The 18,468-nt window shown below is 46.3% G+C and overlaps 1 protein-coding gene across 1 annotated transcript in view; it reads right to left on the bottom strand.

The window, feature by feature from the left end:
* The window catches only part of CDC42SE1 (CDC42 small effector 1), a 54,430-nt gene extending 36,252 nt beyond the window's left edge, over positions 1–18,178 (bottom strand). Inside the window, exon 1 of the mRNA XM_063439860.1 lies at positions 18,047–18,178. The gene's annotated coding sequence lies outside the window, so the exon portion shown is untranslated. The remainder of the gene's footprint in view (positions 1–18,046) is intronic.
* Between the last annotated feature and the right edge of the window lie 290 nt (positions 18,179–18,468).

Below are 18,468 nucleotides of genomic sequence, written 5' to 3'. Positions count from 1 at the left end.
ATGCATGTATTAACACACACTCCATTTTATACTTAAAATGACAGGGTGCAATCACTGAGCATTCTCTCCCAGAGACACAAACGCAGCTTAACACTGGTGGTAAAGGGTGTGGGAAAATTGGCCGTATCATTAAGGTATTAATGCATACAGTAACTCTTCTGGGGTTAGTGGTTTAGATTTAAACTTCTCTTTCCAAACGGTTTCCTGTAACTGAGGACTTTAAAGTCACAGGCTAGTAGCCAGGCCGTAAACGTTCCTCACCACTGCAAGCCAAGAAGGTCCATGGCACGCTCAGCAGGGCTTACTTTCCACTTGCCAACGGCAACTAGGAAGTTAAATGCTCAGTCCCATTTGATTTAAATATTGGTGTTTTTCCTTGGAACAACCAAACTGCAATACTCATGTCTGCCCTTGTTCGGTAATTCGGAGATTGTAAAAGCGGCATGGTCAACCCTGCTGAAATATTAGAATTTCAGTGTCTGGCAGTTCACACATATGGCTTCCAGGCGCATTACGTTTCCAGCAACGCATGGCTCTGGAATGCATGGTGGTCAGGAAGCCCACTGGTAAAAAGGTCCTACCTAGCATGCGGTCTGACTAAAGGTGTAGTCTAGAATATGATATAAACAAATACTAGACACAGAATCTGGAAAATCACGCGGATTACATTTAAGCATACAAACCCTAGCCAGAAATAATTTCTTAACTGACCCAAATTATGCCTTAACTTAGATTTTCACTTGAGCTACTTAATTTTTGGCCTGCAGTCATGTGACACGAGGATCAACTGGGTATGTTCAATGCTTTTTACAATAACAACTAAAAAAAAAAGACTGCATTTCTGTGTTTAAAGACACAGTTAATTTAGCCTCTCATATACATGTAAATACATACACACAGTGGGACCGTTTTCGAGAGTCGGCGCCAGCTGCGGAGGCAGTGGGTATCAGATGTCCGGTTTCCTTATGGGAGATCGATTTGGAGGATTGAGAAGCTTGGTGTCTGACTCCTTAGCTGACTCGTCCTGGAAGGCATATCAAGCCGTCTGGCGGGCATGGCTGTCCTCGTTCTCGCAGGGCCTGGTGCTAGGGTCGGAGTCCGGGCAATTGGAGGCAACTCTGATAATGTTGGAGATGATGTTTGCGCAGGGTAAGTCCTGTTCTGCGGCCGAGAAGTCATTGACCGCCCTATCTTTTCTGTGTCGGTCTATGGGTTGGCAAGACGTTTCTCGGTGGTTTGGTATACAGCGAGTTATCCGGGGTTGGAGACTTAGGAGGGCCCCAGACCGCCGCCGCCCGGTGTCAGCCGACTTGCTGGGACAGATTCAGGCGGCTCTGGGGGCAGTTTGTTTCTCAGACTACGAAGCCTCATTATTTAGGGTTTCATTTGCATTTAATTTTTTTGGAGCTTTTAGGGTGGGCGAGTTGGTTGCACGCAACCGTAGGGCGGTCGGGCCGCTGTTTCTGGCAGATATCCAGTGGTCCAAGGACTATGTAGATGTTTTCATCAGGCGTTCCAAGACGGACCAGGTAGGTAGGGGTTTATGGGTACGTATCGGCGCCACGGGTGGCAGGCTTTGTCCAGTCTGTCTTTTCTTGGATTATTTGCAGATTAGGCCGGTGTGGTGTCTCTCCTTTCTGGTTCATAGGGATGGGTCCCCCCTCACACGCTATCAGTTCTCAGCCAGGTTCTGTGCTGCCTTGGCTGCATGCGGGGTGAATCCTCGCCAGCACTCGGCTCATTCTTTTAGGATAGGGGTGGCCACCCAGGCTAGTTTGTGGGGTTTCTCGGACGCAGCGATCCAGCGCTTGGGTAAATGGGGTTCACACCGCTAAAGGTCCTATGTCAGACCTCACTTACTATGACGCATTTTTCCGTAGGTCCTCGGCCCCGCTGCATTTGGATACTGGGACGTATACGTGTAGTGGGCAGCGCGGCGAGCTGAGGAGCGTCCCTATGGGAGAAATTTGGGTTTTCCCTACAAGATAGCCAGGGTAAGGTGGAGGGGTATTAGGGGTATGTTATGGCAGCAGCTGTATTCCGAATGCGTATCCCTTAGTAGGTACGTGTCGGGCCAGGGCAGGGGGAAATGACCTAGGGCGCAGCAGGTCAGTGGACCTCCTGCATGCGATTAGGCACAATCTGGCTCAGTGTATGGCTCTTTTCCCCGAGGTGACCCTTATTTGGTCAGACATAGTGTCCAGGCCGTGTTGGCGTTCGCTGCCTCACGCACAGGGCGTGGAGCGTAGTAAGCGCAAGCTAAATGTGGCGATTGGAAAATGTGTCCGCCGGATCGGCGGTTTTGTCATTAGGCACAGAGAGCTGGAAGGGGACAATTCCAACTTGATGCGTAAGGATGGGGTACACCTCTCCCTCATAGGGTTGGATATCCTAAATGCGGGTCTACAGTCTGGTATTGAGGAGGCGCTGGCTGCGGGGGGGCGCAGTCCCTCCCAGGGGAGTAGGTAGGGAGGAACCGCGGTGGCGGCAGTCCTGGCCAGCGAAGAGGTTTGGAAGAAAGTGCCCAAACGGCTTGGGGAGTCGCAGCCTGCTGAGAGCTGATGGCGGGGGCAGGCTGCTCCGGACTCGTGGGTCATTTGATAGAGCTGTCTGTTGGTAATCCCCCAACAGCTGACAGGTTGTGAATGCTGGTGATAATCTATGATAATTCTGTTAATAAAGCTGTGGCCGTTGCCCTTACCCATACAAAAGTTGTTGTGTATTTATTGGGCAACGGGTGGTGGGGGTTTTGGTCCGGGGTCAGCAGTCAAGTACCTCCCTGGAAATCTTAAGGAAGGGAGGACATGACTGCTGGCAGGGATAAGGGGTTGGGTCATAAGGGGATACTCTCCTCCTTCGGTCGCCATCGGCTGAATGAGCATGCGCGGCAAGAGCCGCGCGCGCATTCAGCCAGTCTCATAGGAAAGCATTCTCAATGCTTTCCTATGGACACTGGCGTCTTCTCACTGTGAAAATCACAGTGAGAAACGCGGAAGTGCCCCTAGCGCCTGTCAATGAGACAGCCACTACAGGCTGGATTAACCCATAGGTAAACATAGCAGTTTCTCTGAAACTGCTATGTTTATAGAAAAAAACAAAAAACCTAGCTGGACCTGGCACCCAGACCACTTTAACTCTGTAATGATTTTTAAAAAGGAGAGTCCGGAGTGCCACTTTTAAAGAGACATTTTTAAGAATCGTATTTCCTTTTAAACACAGACTTTTGTATCGTAAAAATGGTTTCAAAAGATGATGATTATATATATAGCCTTACAATGGGTGAATAAAGGATTTGTATTTAGGATGCTTCCCTAGTTGCTAACCCCCCCACCCCATTATACAGACTTCTTATTTAATTGCAGTTGACGTTGGAAGCTTCTAATTCGGTTTGTGTGCATAAACATAATTTGTCAACAATTTTTTAATGTTTTTCTTTTTTTCCAATATTGTACAGTCCTGCTGAATAGTTTGGAGCTTCCTACATGTAAAAAAAATGGCTTGGTTTCTATTTTGTTCTTGGTCTAATGAGCAACCATTCTTAAAATGACCCTCCACTGCCATAATGTAGGGCTCGACAAATTCCGGTCGCCCTGGCGCCTGGGATGTCAGCCCTTTTCACCTGACAGCCCGCGGTAGCACTGGGAGCCGGATGCCCGGGGGAGCATTGTAGGCGGCGTGCAAGGTAGCAGTAATTTACCCCGGCACCACTACAGAGAGCTCGAGGGAGCAGAGTGGAACTGCAGGTAGATTACTGCTCCCTCGCACGCAGAAAGAGAGAGCAGCCCCACTGGACCCCAGGGAAAGATCCACTCAGCTCTCTCAAAGGTAGGGAGGCTGGGTAGATTTCAATAAAAATAAAAATCTCAGTTTGTGTGTGTGTCTCTTTCAGTGTGTGTGCATGTCCGTCTCTCTCTCTGTCAGTGTGTGTGCATGTCCGTCTCTCTGTCAGTGTGTGTGCGTGTCCGTATCTCTGTCAGTTTGTGTGTGTGTGCGCGCGTCTCTCTCTCTGTCAGTGTGTCTGCGCGCGCCTCTCTCTCTGTCAGTGTGTCTGCGCGCGCCTCTCTCTCTGTCAGTGTGCGCGCGCCTCTCTCTATGTCAGTGTGTGCGCGCCTCTCTCTCTGTCAGTGTGTGCGCGCGCCTCTCTCTCTGTCAGTGTGTGCGCGCCTCTCTCTCTGTCAGTGTGTGCGCGCCTCTCTCTCTCTGTCAGTGTGTGCGCGCGCCTCTCTCTCTCTGTCAGTGTGTGCGCGCGCCTCTCTCTCTCTGTCAGTGTGTGCGCGCGCCTCTCTCTCTCTGTCAGTGTGTGCGCGCGCCTCTCTCTGTCAGTGTGTGCGCGCGCCTCTCTCTCTCTGTCAGTGTGTGCGCGCGCCTCTCTCTCTGTCAGTGTGTGCGCGCGCGCGCATCTCTCTCTGTCAGTGTGTGCGCGCGCCTCTCTCTCTCTCTGTCAGTGTGTGCGCGCGCGTCTCTCTCTCTGTCAGTGTGTGTGCGTGCGTGTCTCTGTCAGTGTGTGTGTGTGCGTGCGTGTCTCTGTCAGTGTGTGTGTGTGTGCGTGCGTGTCTCTGTCAGTGTGTGTGTGTGCGTGCGTGTCTCTGTCAGTGTGTGTGTGCGTCTCTCTGTCAGTGTGTGTACGTGTGTGTGTGCGTCTCTCTCTGTCGGTGTGTGTACGTGTGTGTGTGTGGGTCTCTCTGTCAGTGTGTGCGCGTGTCCATCTCTCTCTGTGTCAGTGTGTGTGCGTGTCTCTCTGTCAGTGCGTGTGCGTCTCTCTCTCTGTCAGTGTGTGTGCGTGTGCCTCTCTCTCTGTCAGTGTGTGTGCGTGTGTGTCTCTGTCAGTGTGTGTGCGCGCGTGTCTCTGTCAGTGTGTGTGCGCGCGTGTCTCTGTCAGTGTGTGTGCGCGCGTGTCTCTGTCAGTGTGTGTGCGCGCGTGTCTCTGTCAGTGTGTGTGCGCGTCTCTCTCTCTGTCAGTGTGTGTGCGCCTCTCTCTCTGTCAGTGTGTGTGCGCGTCTCTCTCTGTCAGTGTGTGTGCGCGTCTCTCTCTCTGTCGGTGTGTGTACGTGTGTGTGTGTGGGTCTCTCTGTCAGTGTGTGCGCGTGTCCATCTCTCTCTGTGTCAGTGTGTGTGCGTGTCTCTCTGTCAGTGCGTGTGCGTCTCTCTCTCTGTCAGTGTGTGTGCGTGTGCCTCTCTCTCTGTCAGTGTGTGTGCGTGTGCCTCTCTCTCTGTCAGTGTGTGTGCGTGTGTGTCTCTGTCAGTGTGTGTGCGCGCGTGTCTCTGTCAGTGTGTGTGCGCGCGTGTCTCTGTCAGTGTGTGTGCGCGTCTCTCTCTGTCAGTGTGTGTGCGCGTCTCTCTCTGTCAGTGTGTGTGCGCGTCTCTCTCTCTGTCAGTGTGTGTGCGCCTCTCTCTCTGTCAGTGTGTGTGCGCCTCTCTCTCTGTCAGTGTGTGTGCGCGTCTCTCTCTCTGTCAGTGTGTGTGCGCGTCTCTCTCTCTGTCAGTGTGTGTGCGCGTCTCTCTCTCTGTCAGTGTGTGTGCGCGTCTCTCTCTCTGTCAGTGTGTGTGCGCGTGTGTCTCTGTCAGTGTGTGTGCGTGTGTGTCTCTGTCAGTGTGTGTGCGTGTGTGCCTCTGTCAGTGTGTGTGCGCGCGTGTCTCTGTCAGTGTGTGTGCGCGCGTCTCTGTCAGTGTGTGTGCGCGCGTGTCTCTGTCAGTGTGTGTGCGCGCGTGTCTCTGTCAGTGTGTGTGCGCGCGTGTCTCTGTCAGTGTGTGTGCGCGCGTCTCTGTCAGTGTGTGTGCGCGCGTCTCTGTCAGTGTGTGTGCGCGCGTCTCTGTCAGTGTGTGTGCGCGCGTCTCTGTCAGTGTGTGTGCGCGCGTCTCTGTCAGTGTGTGTGCGCGCGTGTCTCTGTCAGTGAGTGTGCGCGCGTGTGTGTCTCTGTCAGTGAGTGTGCACGCGTCTCTCTGTCAGTGTGTGTGCGTGTCTCTCTGTCAGTGCGTGTGCGTCTCTCTGTCAGTGCGTGTGCGTCTCTCTGTCAGTGTGTGTGCGTGTGCCTCTCTGTCAGTGTGTGTGCGTGTGTGTCTCTGTCAGTGTGTGTGCGCGCGTGTCTGTCTCTGTCAGTGTGTGTGCGCGTGTGTGTCTCTGTCAGTGTGTGTGCGCGTCTCTCTCTCTGTCAGTGTGTGTGCGCGTCTCTCTCTCTGTCAGTGTGTGTGCGCGTCTCTCTCTCTGTCAGTGTGTGTGCGCGTCTCTCTCTCTGTCAGTGTGTGTGCGCGTCTCTCTCTCTGTCAGTGTGTGTGCGCGTGTGTCTCTGTCAGTGTGTGTGCGTGTGTGTCTCTGTCAGTGTGTGTGCGCGTGTCTCTGTCAGTGTGTGTGCGCGCGTGTCTCTGTCAGTGTGTGTGCGCGCGTGTCTCTGTCAGTGTGTGTGCGCGCGTGTCTCTGTCAGTGTGTGTGCGCGCGTGTCTCTGTCAGTGTGTGTGCGCGCGTGTCTCTGTCAGTGTGTGTGCGCGCGTGTCTCTGTCAGTGTGTGTGCGCGCGTGTCTCTGTCAGTGTGTGTGCGCGCGGGTCTCTGTCAGTGTGTGTGCGCGCGTGTCTCTGTCAGTGTGTGTGCGCGCGTGTCTCTGTCAGTGTGTGTGCGCGCGCGTCTCTGTCAGTGTGTGTGCGCGCGTCTCTGTCAGTGTGTGTGCGCGTGTGTGTCTCTGTCAGTGTGTGTGCGCGTCTCTCTCTCTGTCAGTGTGTGTGCGCGTCTCTCTCTCTGTCAGTGTGTGTGCGCGCGTGTCTCTGTCAGTGTGTGTGCGCGCGTGTCTCTGTCAGTGTGTGTGCGCGCGTGTCTCTGTCAGTGTGTGTGCGCGCGTGTCTCTGTCAGTGTGTGTGCGCGCGTCTCTGTCAGTGTGTGTGCGCGCGTCTCTGTCAGTGTGTGTGCGCGCGTGTCTCTGTCAGTGTGTGTGCGCGCGCGTGTCTCTGTCAGTGAGTGTGCGCGCGTGTGTGTCTCTGTCAGTGAGTGTGCGCGCGTGTGTGTCTCTGTCAGTGAGTGTGCACGCGTCTCTCTCTGTCAGTGTGTGTGCGCGTCTCTCTCTGTCAGTGTGTGTGCGCGTCTCTCTCTGTCAGTGTGTGTGCGCGTCTCTCTCTGTCAGTGTGTGTGCGCGTCTCTCTCTGTCAGTGTGTGTGCGCGTCTCTCTCTCTGTCAGTGTGTGTGCGCGTCTCTCTCTCTCTGTCAGTGTGTGTGCGCGTCTCTCTCTGTCAGTGTGTGCGCGCGCGTCTCTCTCTGTCAGTGTGTGCGCGCGCGTCTCTCTCTGTCAGTGTGTGCGCGCGCGTCTCTCTCTGTCAGTGTGTGCGCGCGCGTCTCTCTCTGTCAGTGTGTGTGCGCGCGTCTCTCTCTGTCAGTGTGTGTGCGCGCGTCTCTCTCTCTGTCAGTGTGTGTGTCTGAAAAGACAATGTTTACATTGAAATGTCTGCAGGTACAGGTTAACTGCACATGTGCAATAGATTTCAGAACCTTCTATAAAGAGACTGTGATTTATTAATTAATTAATTTTTTTAAATGATTCTTATTCGGCTCAGGTTTCCCCGTTAAATCTAAATTTCCATCATGAAAATTTTGATCACTTAGTTGGTTAACAAACTGCCCATCGAGGTGAAAATATGGCACCTATTTTGGAGATTAATATCCATTAGTTGACTATGCCTTTAAAAATGTGAAATCTCTGGAAAATACCTGAAATAGACATCTCACTGCGGCTTTATTTTGTTAGAAACAGAACAAGGTCAGATAAGCCTTGAAATAGGCCCATTTGTATCAAAAACAAGTGCAGCAAAGAAAGTTCTCCACATGACTTGGTTATGACACGGTCTGTTTATATAAATTAAAAATCTGCAAATAATTGTGGTTTCTACGAAGTAAGATAAATAAAGGAAACGTCCGGGAGCATGTAATAACCAGACGCGTCCCCAAGCAGAAGCATAACATCCCACAAAGGTGGGGACATGGGTATATCTTATAATTTTACATTTAATACATGATGTATCTCGGGAATATGTGATGTATTCAATGCATTTGAATACATCACACAACCTCCGGAATAAAAGGGACTCGTGACGGAATATTCCCGTCATTTCTGGAATAAAAGGGAATCGTGACGGAATATTTACGTCATTTCTGGAATAAAAGGGAATCGTGACGGAATATTTACGTCATTTCTGGAATAAAAGGGAATCATGACATGTCATACAGGTCATGTGTCTTAAACAGGCTTAATAAAGTTTTACTCTGTTTTGAAAGCAGAAGCGCCTCTAGTGGCTGTCAGGCGCTTCCACCTTCAAAACGGAGTAAAATGTTATTCAATGAACTGCCGTTTATAGCATTTGATTGGAGGAGCGCGCCGTTGTGCCACACATACGTTCTTGTCCCCAATGCTTCTCTGAGAACCATCAGTGGAGGTGGAGGTTACAGAAAGTTAATCTTACATTTTACTGAGCAGATGGGGTTGATAGTGATCCCATCGTTATAAGGGAACCTATAGTCCAGAAATAATTGGGCTTTTTTTGGCAAGACTATAAGTCCCTCCCCCTTTGAAAAATTTGTATTTCATTAAAGGACCACTATAGGCACCCAGACCACTTCAGCTTAATGAAGTGGTCTGGGTGTCGGGTCCATCTAGTAGTAACCCTTTCTGCTGTAAACATAGCAGTTTCAGAGAAACTGCTATGTTTACATATGGGTTAATCCAGCCTCTAGTGGCTGTCTCATTGACAGCCGCTAGAGGCGCTTTCACGCTTCTCACTGTGATTTTCACAGTGAGAAGACGCCAGCGTCCATAGGAAAGCAATGAGAAATGCTTTCCTATGGACTGACTGAATGCGCGTGCGGCTCTTGCCACGCATGCGCATTCAGCCAATTACGGGGAAAGGAGGTGGAGAGTCTCCAGCACCGAGGGAGCCCAGCGCTTGAGAACGGTAAGTGTTTAACCCCTACTCTCCATCCAGCCCAGCGGGAGTGGGACCCTGAGGGCACTAACGTACCAGGAAAACAAGTATGTTTTCCTGGCACTATAGTGGTCCTTTAAGATAGAATCTTTATGAAATACTAATTTTGACTGTGTTGCAATTTCACTGAAATTCCAACCCAGTAAAAAGATATACAGATATACTTTGTCTCTATATTCCTCCTCCGTCTGACTTTCTTAGACTCAGGGCACAGTCTAAGTATCAATCCCAACAGCCATCACCAATGACGGCTGCAGGCAATTGGCTCTGTCTCTGGAGGACCTCCACAGAACTCAATGCTGTATTCTTATGTATGCGCAAGAGTACAGCAGTAACATCGGCAGCACCAGGAGCTTAAGGGGACGGGACTGAGGAAAATGGTGGTGCCCGTGAAGGGCAGGTTCAGGTAAGTAAATCTCACCTTTACCTGTCCTCCTCCTCTCTTCGGCCACCGAATCGCAGTGGTGATGTCACCATCAGAGGTCTTTTCGAAGTCCAGAGTCGGTGACAGTGATACTCTAATACAGCAAACCAAACAGGACAATGCTAGTAACAATGCTAGCTAGTTACATGCCCTGTTACTGTAGCTAGGGTCACGGTCACATTTCAAAAGACCCATAGACAAAACCAACAGTGACCAGTGAGAAATGGCATTGTGTGTGCAGCAATGATGATGAAATGGGTGGAATGTGGACCAAAGTGGGTAGGAATAACTGCAGTACCACCTACATTATACTTAGAATGTTGCGTCATAGACCGGGAATGGTAGCTAAGCCTTGGGAGTGTTTGAAGAAGAGTTGCATGTTGATTGGATAATAATTTAAAAGACCCGAGCATAGTAAACTACATCACTAAATAAATAAGGAACTATGTAGAGAATATTATAGATTCGTCTGTGCTATAGGACAGAGGCCAGAAGTATTCACCATCTTCTAATATCAAAATGGATGCCAACACCCTGTAATTAATTGTAAACCAATCCATTTGTAGAATTAATCCCCGGATGTAAACCCATACAACTTTCAACACAGATTTTGTTATTATTTTATCTCGTTTCTCATGGCAATCTCAAAAAACAATTGAAGGATAAGCTCACGCTGCTGAACGTAAACAAAGGAAGAAGGGAATGCCGTAAAACTACTGCGCCTTGGGACCCATTCAGAACAGTAAACGCTTGAAGGGTTCTTTAGAATGCCATTAACCCGCTCAGGTCTAAGAGTAGTTACTGCACTGCCTTTAGATGCGGGAAATGCATGCATATTGGGTTATTCACTAGATTCGATTTGGCATTCCTTTGCCAGTTCTCAATACTTCCTAAAAGACCACTATAACAACTTGTCAGTGAAGTCCTCATGGTGTCTGAAGGTTCTTCTTAGTGTACGGGGTTAAACGGTCTTCGAGTGGATTAACCCAAAAGTCCACTTTATGGCAATCTGTCCTCTTAGTTGTTTTTGCCTTTCCTTTTGCAACTCCAATGGCCAAACTCCAGTAGAAGCTTTTAATAAGTGACGCTATTCTTCATAATAAGCCCTGACCTAGTCATGTTCTTAAAGAGGACTACAGCCCACCTCCCTAAGAATTTTTTATCTGAAACTAAATACTTTATTTTATTAATACAAATCAAGGCTTATCTTAGGGGAGTTAGTCATCGGGTTGGCATCCAACACTCATTCTGGTCATGACTTATACCATACAGTAGTACTGCTACAAAATGCCTTCTAGGTAGCATCTCTGGACAAAATACATTGTACGTGTCCGAAGAGTGGTCCTTTATGTTGTTTTGGCTCCAGACGAGCCATGTGGTGCCAAAAGGATCATGAAGGATGAGTTTATGTTGATACATTTGTTGGATATATGGGGTTATCATGGTAAGTGTGAATATTGTTACATGTGGTACAGTGCGATGTGATAACCACGGCTAAGCTGGTCTTTAGTACATACCGTCCGATCCAGGTGCTCAATTAACCGTGTCTAAATTAGTTATTCCCACCAGCCAGAGAAAGTAAGTGGCTGATTGGTTGCATTTTGTATCCTGATGAGATGACCTCTGATAATGATTTATTAAGCCCTCCAGGTCATCCTGTTTGGTGTGTCTCTGATCACTTTACATTATCCATAGACCACCAACTCACTCATATTTACTTTATCCTCCATGTACCCTAACCCCTCTTATTTCACTCTCCTCCCTTTTCCTACCTCTTTGACTACCAACGATTTCACTTCCCCTAATTACCCCTTCCCTTTTCACAATAATTGACATTATTAAAGCAACGTAGCTTGTTTTTTTTGGGTTTTTTTTATGGTGTTTTCAGTAACCAGAATCCAACTCTACCCACACACACTGCAAAAACTGCTACATCTTTCACTGTAGTAGGCTATGCTACATTTGCTATCTCTTGGTTCTATGAAAATAACATTAATTCACGGTTTGAAATAAATTAATGGAAAATAGTTGTAGGGGGCTCAGCATACCAAGTAGTGGTGGGCGGTGTGAAATTGGGAGGGTGGAGGGGTGTGAGTGACACACAAGTCTATCACTGGTAGAGGGCATCAACAGAAAGGGAAGCATGACTACACGTGATAGGCAGCTCTACGTGCCCTCCAAACATAACTGCCCATATACAATGTATTCCCGGGGTGCTATAGCACTGCCAAAAATGCCCTCAATGCTTTCTCACAGTCCCTTTTAGGACCTTTTGCAAGTCCTGCACTATTAGTCCATCCCTGTTGTATGTTATCCTTCCCGTTTTAATATCTTACTGAGGTTCTCATTAACATTCTGTTTCTAAAGTATCATAACGAGTTAACTAAGCATTTGCGTCTTCAGATACCCTGGTATTAAAACTGTGTTCGAGGCAACGCGTTGGTGTCATCCAAGATTTGCCCCTAGTGAATAAAGAATGTAAAGCACAGACAGACAATTCAAAAGTTCAGTTAAAACGAGTAACTGTGCCCGAATGTATAAACACATCCAACCATGTATCAATACTCTGACTGTCTTTTATTTTTAGCCAATAACAACCTCATTCTCTGTGAAATGAAAAGGGGGATGAAAAGGCCTTTTAAAATATATGAAATAAGGACTTAATTGCTGCAGGAAGAGTTTGGAAGGCAAAAAACCCATCCTTTTAAATTAGTGATCCCACAATATTGCAAGTCTAAAATGTACCCGTCATGAGTAAATGTTCGCAGTGTATAGAGAATTTATATAGAATAGAAATGGTTATGCTCCAAGTCCTTATGTGAATGCCATGTTTAAGGATAAAGACCTTCAGGGGTTATTTGAATAAAATGAGAATTGTACAAAGTAAATTCTTAGTGGATTTCAAATTTAAGGCCAAAGTAGCTGAACTGGTAGAAGTATGGTGATTTAGTGAATTTTTCAAGTCTGGCTATTTTTGGCCTTAGAGGGACACTATAGGCACCCAGACCACTTCAACTCATTAAAGTGGTCTGGGTGCAGTGTCCATGTCCCTCTTAGTCCTTAAACAATTACATTGCAGTACTAAGAATCACTAGAGCTGCTTCCGGCTTGGTAGGTGACTTTTGGCCGCCTATCGGACACTGGACGTCCTCACGCTCAGCATGAGGGCATCCAGCGTCAGTTAAGTCCCCGTAGGAAAACAGTAAAGCAATGCTTTCCCATGGGGAGGGCCTAATTTGATTTCGGCGCATGCGCATTGCTCCCCCGTCTTGATGGATGATGTCGGCGGAGGCGCCGATAAGAGATTGGTGCTGGAATCGAGTGAGTTAATAGCTCCCAACTGATTCCTCTCTTGCAACTGTCACTAGTCTAATACTATCCTTACCTTTTGTGTCATTTTACCCCACTCCCTCTAGCATGTAAGCTCATTGAGCAGGGCCCTCAACCCCTCTGTTCCTGTGTGTCCAACTTGTCTGGTTACAACTACATGTCTGTTCGTCCACCCATTGTAAAGCGCTGTGGAATTTGATGGCGCAATATAAATATCATAATAATAATAATAATAATAATAATAAAGTATAGAAAATGTTTTTTCACCCTTTCCATGCTGAGGGGAGAATCAGAGTGTAAGGACTAAAACTTTGTATTCCTTACAATATAGAATCTGTTTAACCCCTTAAGGACACATGACGTGTGTGACACGTCATTATTCCATTTTATTCCAGAAGTTTGGTCCTTAAGGGGTTAAATATTTTTTTTTTTAATTTTTTTTTATCTTTAACCACACTTCATATTCCTGACGATTCTTACTTGGTAAAGAACCCTGGTGGTTTTCAGGTGAGTATACTCTCCGTTTAAACATAGGTTTGAGAGTTTTTCCAGCACACTACATAGTACATAGATATGCATCGATTTGTCCCCTTCCTAATTTTTACATTAATTAGTGGAACAAAACAAAATAAATACTTTCAGCCATTTTCAACAATACCTTTCCTCTTACATGACCCGTCTCTTATATCCCAGCATGCACCAAGCCTTTTCTGCATTGGTTATTTCGGCTATGTTTTTATAACTGGTGCAGGACTCGTGAAACAAAATGTGGTCTAAACAAGACCGCGCAGTTATTCTACCAGCACACAAAAAGAGTGGAAACAACAAGCACACAGAGAGCTGTTTAAAGTATAATTTGTCTTCAAAGAGCAATGCAGGGGAGGTTGAAAAATGACAGAATTAGACACGGGTATCCTGAACAGAAAATATCAGCAAATGATGTGCTTTTTTTATGTGGATTAGTAAAATCATTTGTAGCTGTTAGTTCAGAGTTTATTTTTATATGAAGGCAATTTCTTATCATAATACGGAGTTTAAAATGTTGCCATGAAGTATACTTGTCCAGTAATTGCCATTGTTACAGGATGCTGTTGGTTTTGTCCTATACAAAATTCAAGGACACTTCACGGGACAAATACAGTAAGGGACTGTATGCTTAAAATCGGGCTGCTCGGTCAGTGTAGATTTTATGTGATTACACATCCCAGCTCCCAAACACAGAACGGAAGTCTCCATATTATGGGCACTTGCCACTAATATTCACGGCCTCATCCACCACGTATAACAATTTTAATCTCCTTGGTGACATGTATGTCAGGAAGGTTTACATCTCGTCCAGCCAGCGGTTACTCATTTTCCCATTAGACACTGGGTTTGTGTGCAGCAATATCCTGACCTACCATCCTCCACTCAAAGCAGCATGGATCTCACCCAAGATTTCTCCAGTTGCATAACCGGCTTTCTGTTTCTCGCACCACGATTTCCCCCTTATTTTGAAATTAAAATACATTATCCTAGTGATGCGGCCTACCTCTTACAACACCGCACAGGGTGTGTATAATGTGGGGGGGTGACGGGGGATATTCAGAAGTCTAAAGTAGATCTTGTACAGTGTTTCCTGTTCTTTGAACAAAACAAGCGGGTTATATGAGAATGTATAGAAGTGTCTGTGTGTTTTTTTTCCCTTGGCTGTTGTAGTAGATAGAACACAGAGTGGATACTAGCAGTCGTGCAAAATGCATAGATAAAACATCTGCTTCTAAGAGCACAGTAGCTGCAACAGGAAGTGGCAAATTAAATAAAACCCCGTCTGTCACTGTGTCTGACTTTCGAAACTCTCCCCCAATATTTTAAAGTTCATTGTGATACTGCACCGCTAAACCTGCATGTGCTGAATAAAAGCTAAAAAAAACGTAGACAACACGCAACGTCTTATTTTTGCATCGTGAAGATCACAAGCCGGGGACAGGAGACAGTACATTTTAGGGGTAAAGGAAGGCAGCCTCTGATACACTAACATTTACAGATTATCATGGCTATTTGCTAAAGTGGAAATTCTACGGGCGTTTTAAATGTAAGGCCAGAGTAGCCAAACTGAAAGCACATTTGACAGAGATTTTTAAAGTTAAGCTATTTTGACCTTAAAAGGATCAAACACGTATTCCTAACACTATAGCCCTGGAGTGGCTGTTTAGGTGCCAGGACCCCCTCAGATCACAGTGAAAAGGCTGGCCGCACCTCCACAACTGCGTTCATCAAACTTGATGATCTCAGCCAATCCAATGCTTTCCCACAGGAAAGCATTGGGAGGTTATTGCGCATGCGCGGCAAAGCACCACACTGCGCCAATCAGTATCTCCTCATAGGGATGTATCGAACCAATGCATCTCCATGGAGAATGTTCAGCAACTCTACGCTGAATGTAGGCGCTGCACACCTGAGTGACAGGTGCACATCTGAGTGACAGCCACTAGAAGTTTAACGAGCCAGCAATGTAAACACAGCCTTTTCATAGGAAAAGCAGCATTTACATTGCTAGGCCTGCTGGGACATGCTATAGACACCAAAATCACTAAATTAAGCTGTAGTTGTTCTGGTGACTATAGTGTCCCTTTAATCTGGCCCATTACACAAGCCAAGTTAAAAATCAACAGGGGTGGGCAGTTTCTTATGAATATATGTTTTTAATGGATGGCTGTGATTGATGGGTATGTATAGTAACTGGAGGACTGTCAATTGCATACCTAGATGTGTAATCTAATTTTTTTTAAAACAATAATAATTAAAATGTTTTGCTAAGTAATGAGCTGCAAGCTACTTTGACAGCTAGAGAAACCACAGACAAGTTCAATTCTAAGGATGAGACCTAGTCGTCAATTGAAATATTAGGATATCGGCATGTTCGCCTTGCAGGAAGGCCTAGGGGAATTTACTCACAGCTCACTGAAGAATGTAACAAGACTTCCAATCGACGCGGCCAAATTAAACAAAATATTCCCCTATAGTTCACCTTTCACTTTAGCTCACAGATCTGTATGACTCTCCACTGCCTCCGCACAACACACCTAAAACTCCCAACCCATCTCACCTCTCGCTTCCTTTTATGTAAAGCTGTGCGGTGAATGAAGAAGGGCACCTCTTACCCCAGTGCTCAAACTAGGCCTGGTAAACAACCCAGAGACCAAAATTAAATTGACATTATTACTAGATTGCAAGCTCCATGGGGCAGGACACCACTGTCTTTCACGCTCATTTTAGAATTTGTAATTGATGGTAAACATATTCTTTCATTTCTAAAAGCATGTGTTTAGAAGTGGGGACATTTTTGATAATGCTGTGCTTGGCTGTGACAAAGCTTAATAAATGTTAAATTAGAAAAATAAAAAAAAGTATATATGGTGGGAACTAACCGTTAAACCATTTAAAAGAATATAACATGGTGGATGGGAGGGATAGTAATAGACCAGGGATAGGCAATCTTCGGCTCTCCAGATGTTGTGGACTACATCCCCCATAATGCTCTTACACACATAATGCTGGCAAAGCATCATGGGAGGTGTCGTCCAAAACATCTGGAGAGCCGAAGGATCCCCACCCCTGTAATAGACCAATAACGCGACAACAGCAAGAAGCACTATAAACGTTAGTAAAAGGGTATAATTACAGTATAAACACAAAACACATAATAGAACAAGTATGACGGCGAATAAAGAAACAGAGGCCTTCTCCTACTGGTAAGAAGAATCTCTCTGGTGGCTATATAAAGACTTGACTTGGAGAGGTCAGCACCTAGACCAGGGGTAGCCCAAAAGGTAGATCCCCAAATGTTGTAGAACTACAGCTCCCATGATGCTTTGCATGCCCTGAAAGCATCATGGAAGACGTAGTTTTAAAACATCTGGGGATCTATCTTTTTGGCTACCCCTGGCCTAGACAAGAATTAGTAGCCCACTGGCACAACATTCTGAAGAAAACCTCAGACCACTCAGAGATCTTCCAACGTTATGGTTTAAATACCTCTCAGGGGCTTTTTCAATAACTAGGAACGGCATACTAACTTTAGGCCCAAAAGAGCCAGGTTTGTTAAAATATGTATTTTCCTTGTCATCGCTCCACATTTCACAGTCTATTGAATAAACACCCTACTGCTCCATCAGTAGAAGCTGGAATAGCAATGGAGGCACGCTGCTTCAAGGAGTGGCAGTGCATCGTGGGACTAGAAAGAAGGCATACAACCAAATCCCCTTTAGGATAGCGAAGAATAAATGTCATCGATTTAATGAAATCGCTCGATGAAAGATTAAGAGGTAGATAATAGGTCTGTGGACGCCTGGATCTGTGGCAGTGTGCTAGTGACTAAGTAGATAATAAGACAAGTATAGATCAGAAATATAAAATATGTAAGACAAGTTTAAACACACGAACGAAGAACGATTGAAGAGAACCCAGCCCCTAAACCGTACAGCCCATAGCTGCAATGATTAGGCTTATTCACTAAAATGGGATTTTAGTTTTTTTGTGACTTCCAAACTTGGGTCCAAAAAACAGGATAAGTTCTCAAATTCGGCTATAGTGTTTATTAAATGATTCCGGCCTCAAAATGTGAAATTCTCTTTAACCCCTTAAGGACACATGACATGTGTGACATGTCATGATTCCCTTTTATTCCAGAAGCTTGGTCCTTAAGGGGTTAAATGTAGTTTGAACTTCCAACAATTCACACGCCAGTTTAATAACCCAGCAAGTCTAGCTCTCATTGTCTTGGGAAAGTTCTGCTCTGGGACAATGGGAGAGAATTTCTCACACTCAGGCTGTACAGAAAAAGATGAGTTTCCAGGAGATTAGGGCTTCGCTGGCTGTGCTGCTTGGCTGGAAAGACAGACTGGCAATGTATTCATTAGACCAGACAGTTACCTTCTCCCCCTGCATACTGATCACTGCACAATGTACACTGCAGGCCAGCAATCCAGCCAGGCACACTGTGGGCTTTGTAATGTACCCATCTGGGGATCTAGATATATATTTCTAATTATATGTGTGTGTGTGTGTGTGTCTTACAGATTCAGTGTCAGAATCCTGAGAATTACAATGTATCACTGCAGGATTCTAGAATGGTTAATTCTGGTTAATGCAGAAATCAAAACAAATAAACTCACCTAAGCACAGATCATTGAAATGACACACTAAGAAAATAGAATATGAGCTCAGATCTCATGTGCTGCCATTTAGGGAAATACAAGCAGGACTTTTTAGATCAGATCCTGAAAGTTCCCAGCATTTATTTGCTGCCTTTTTAAATCCTAAATCTGATGGCAGAATATTTCCAGGGTTTTTACCTTGTGTGGGTCCAGGTCCGGGGGGAAGCTGGAGTTAGAAGATTCTTTTCCTTCTTCCCTCTAAGGCAGACTTGTAGTTGCTGATCACTTGAGGTCCCCTGTGAGGTGTGGTTCCTGTTAGAATAAGGAAATGGGCTTGTTACAACACAATGTTTGCTGAGCCAAAGAGAAGGAGCGCCTTAGACACACAGCGCTCCAGCTGGCCGACTTGGGTAATGCAGCGCTGGGAACTAGCCTGTGGGATTTTTTACTGGGCTATTCATAAAAGGGGTTTATTTAACCTATTATTAGGAAGAATATGCACAGTGATAGTTAGGGTGCCCAAAAGGTAGATCATCAGATGTTTTAAAAACTACAGCTTCCATGATGCCTTGTCATTGTAAAGGTATGCAAAGCATCATGGTAGTTGTAGTTTTACAACA

This window comes from Pelobates fuscus, chromosome 13 (assembly GCF_036172605.1).
Source record: "Pelobates fuscus isolate aPelFus1 chromosome 13, aPelFus1.pri, whole genome shotgun sequence".
Taxonomy (NCBI): Eukaryota; Metazoa; Chordata; class Amphibia; order Anura; family Pelobatidae; genus Pelobates; species Pelobates fuscus.
This window is presented reverse-complemented; position numbering and strand designations above follow the sequence as displayed.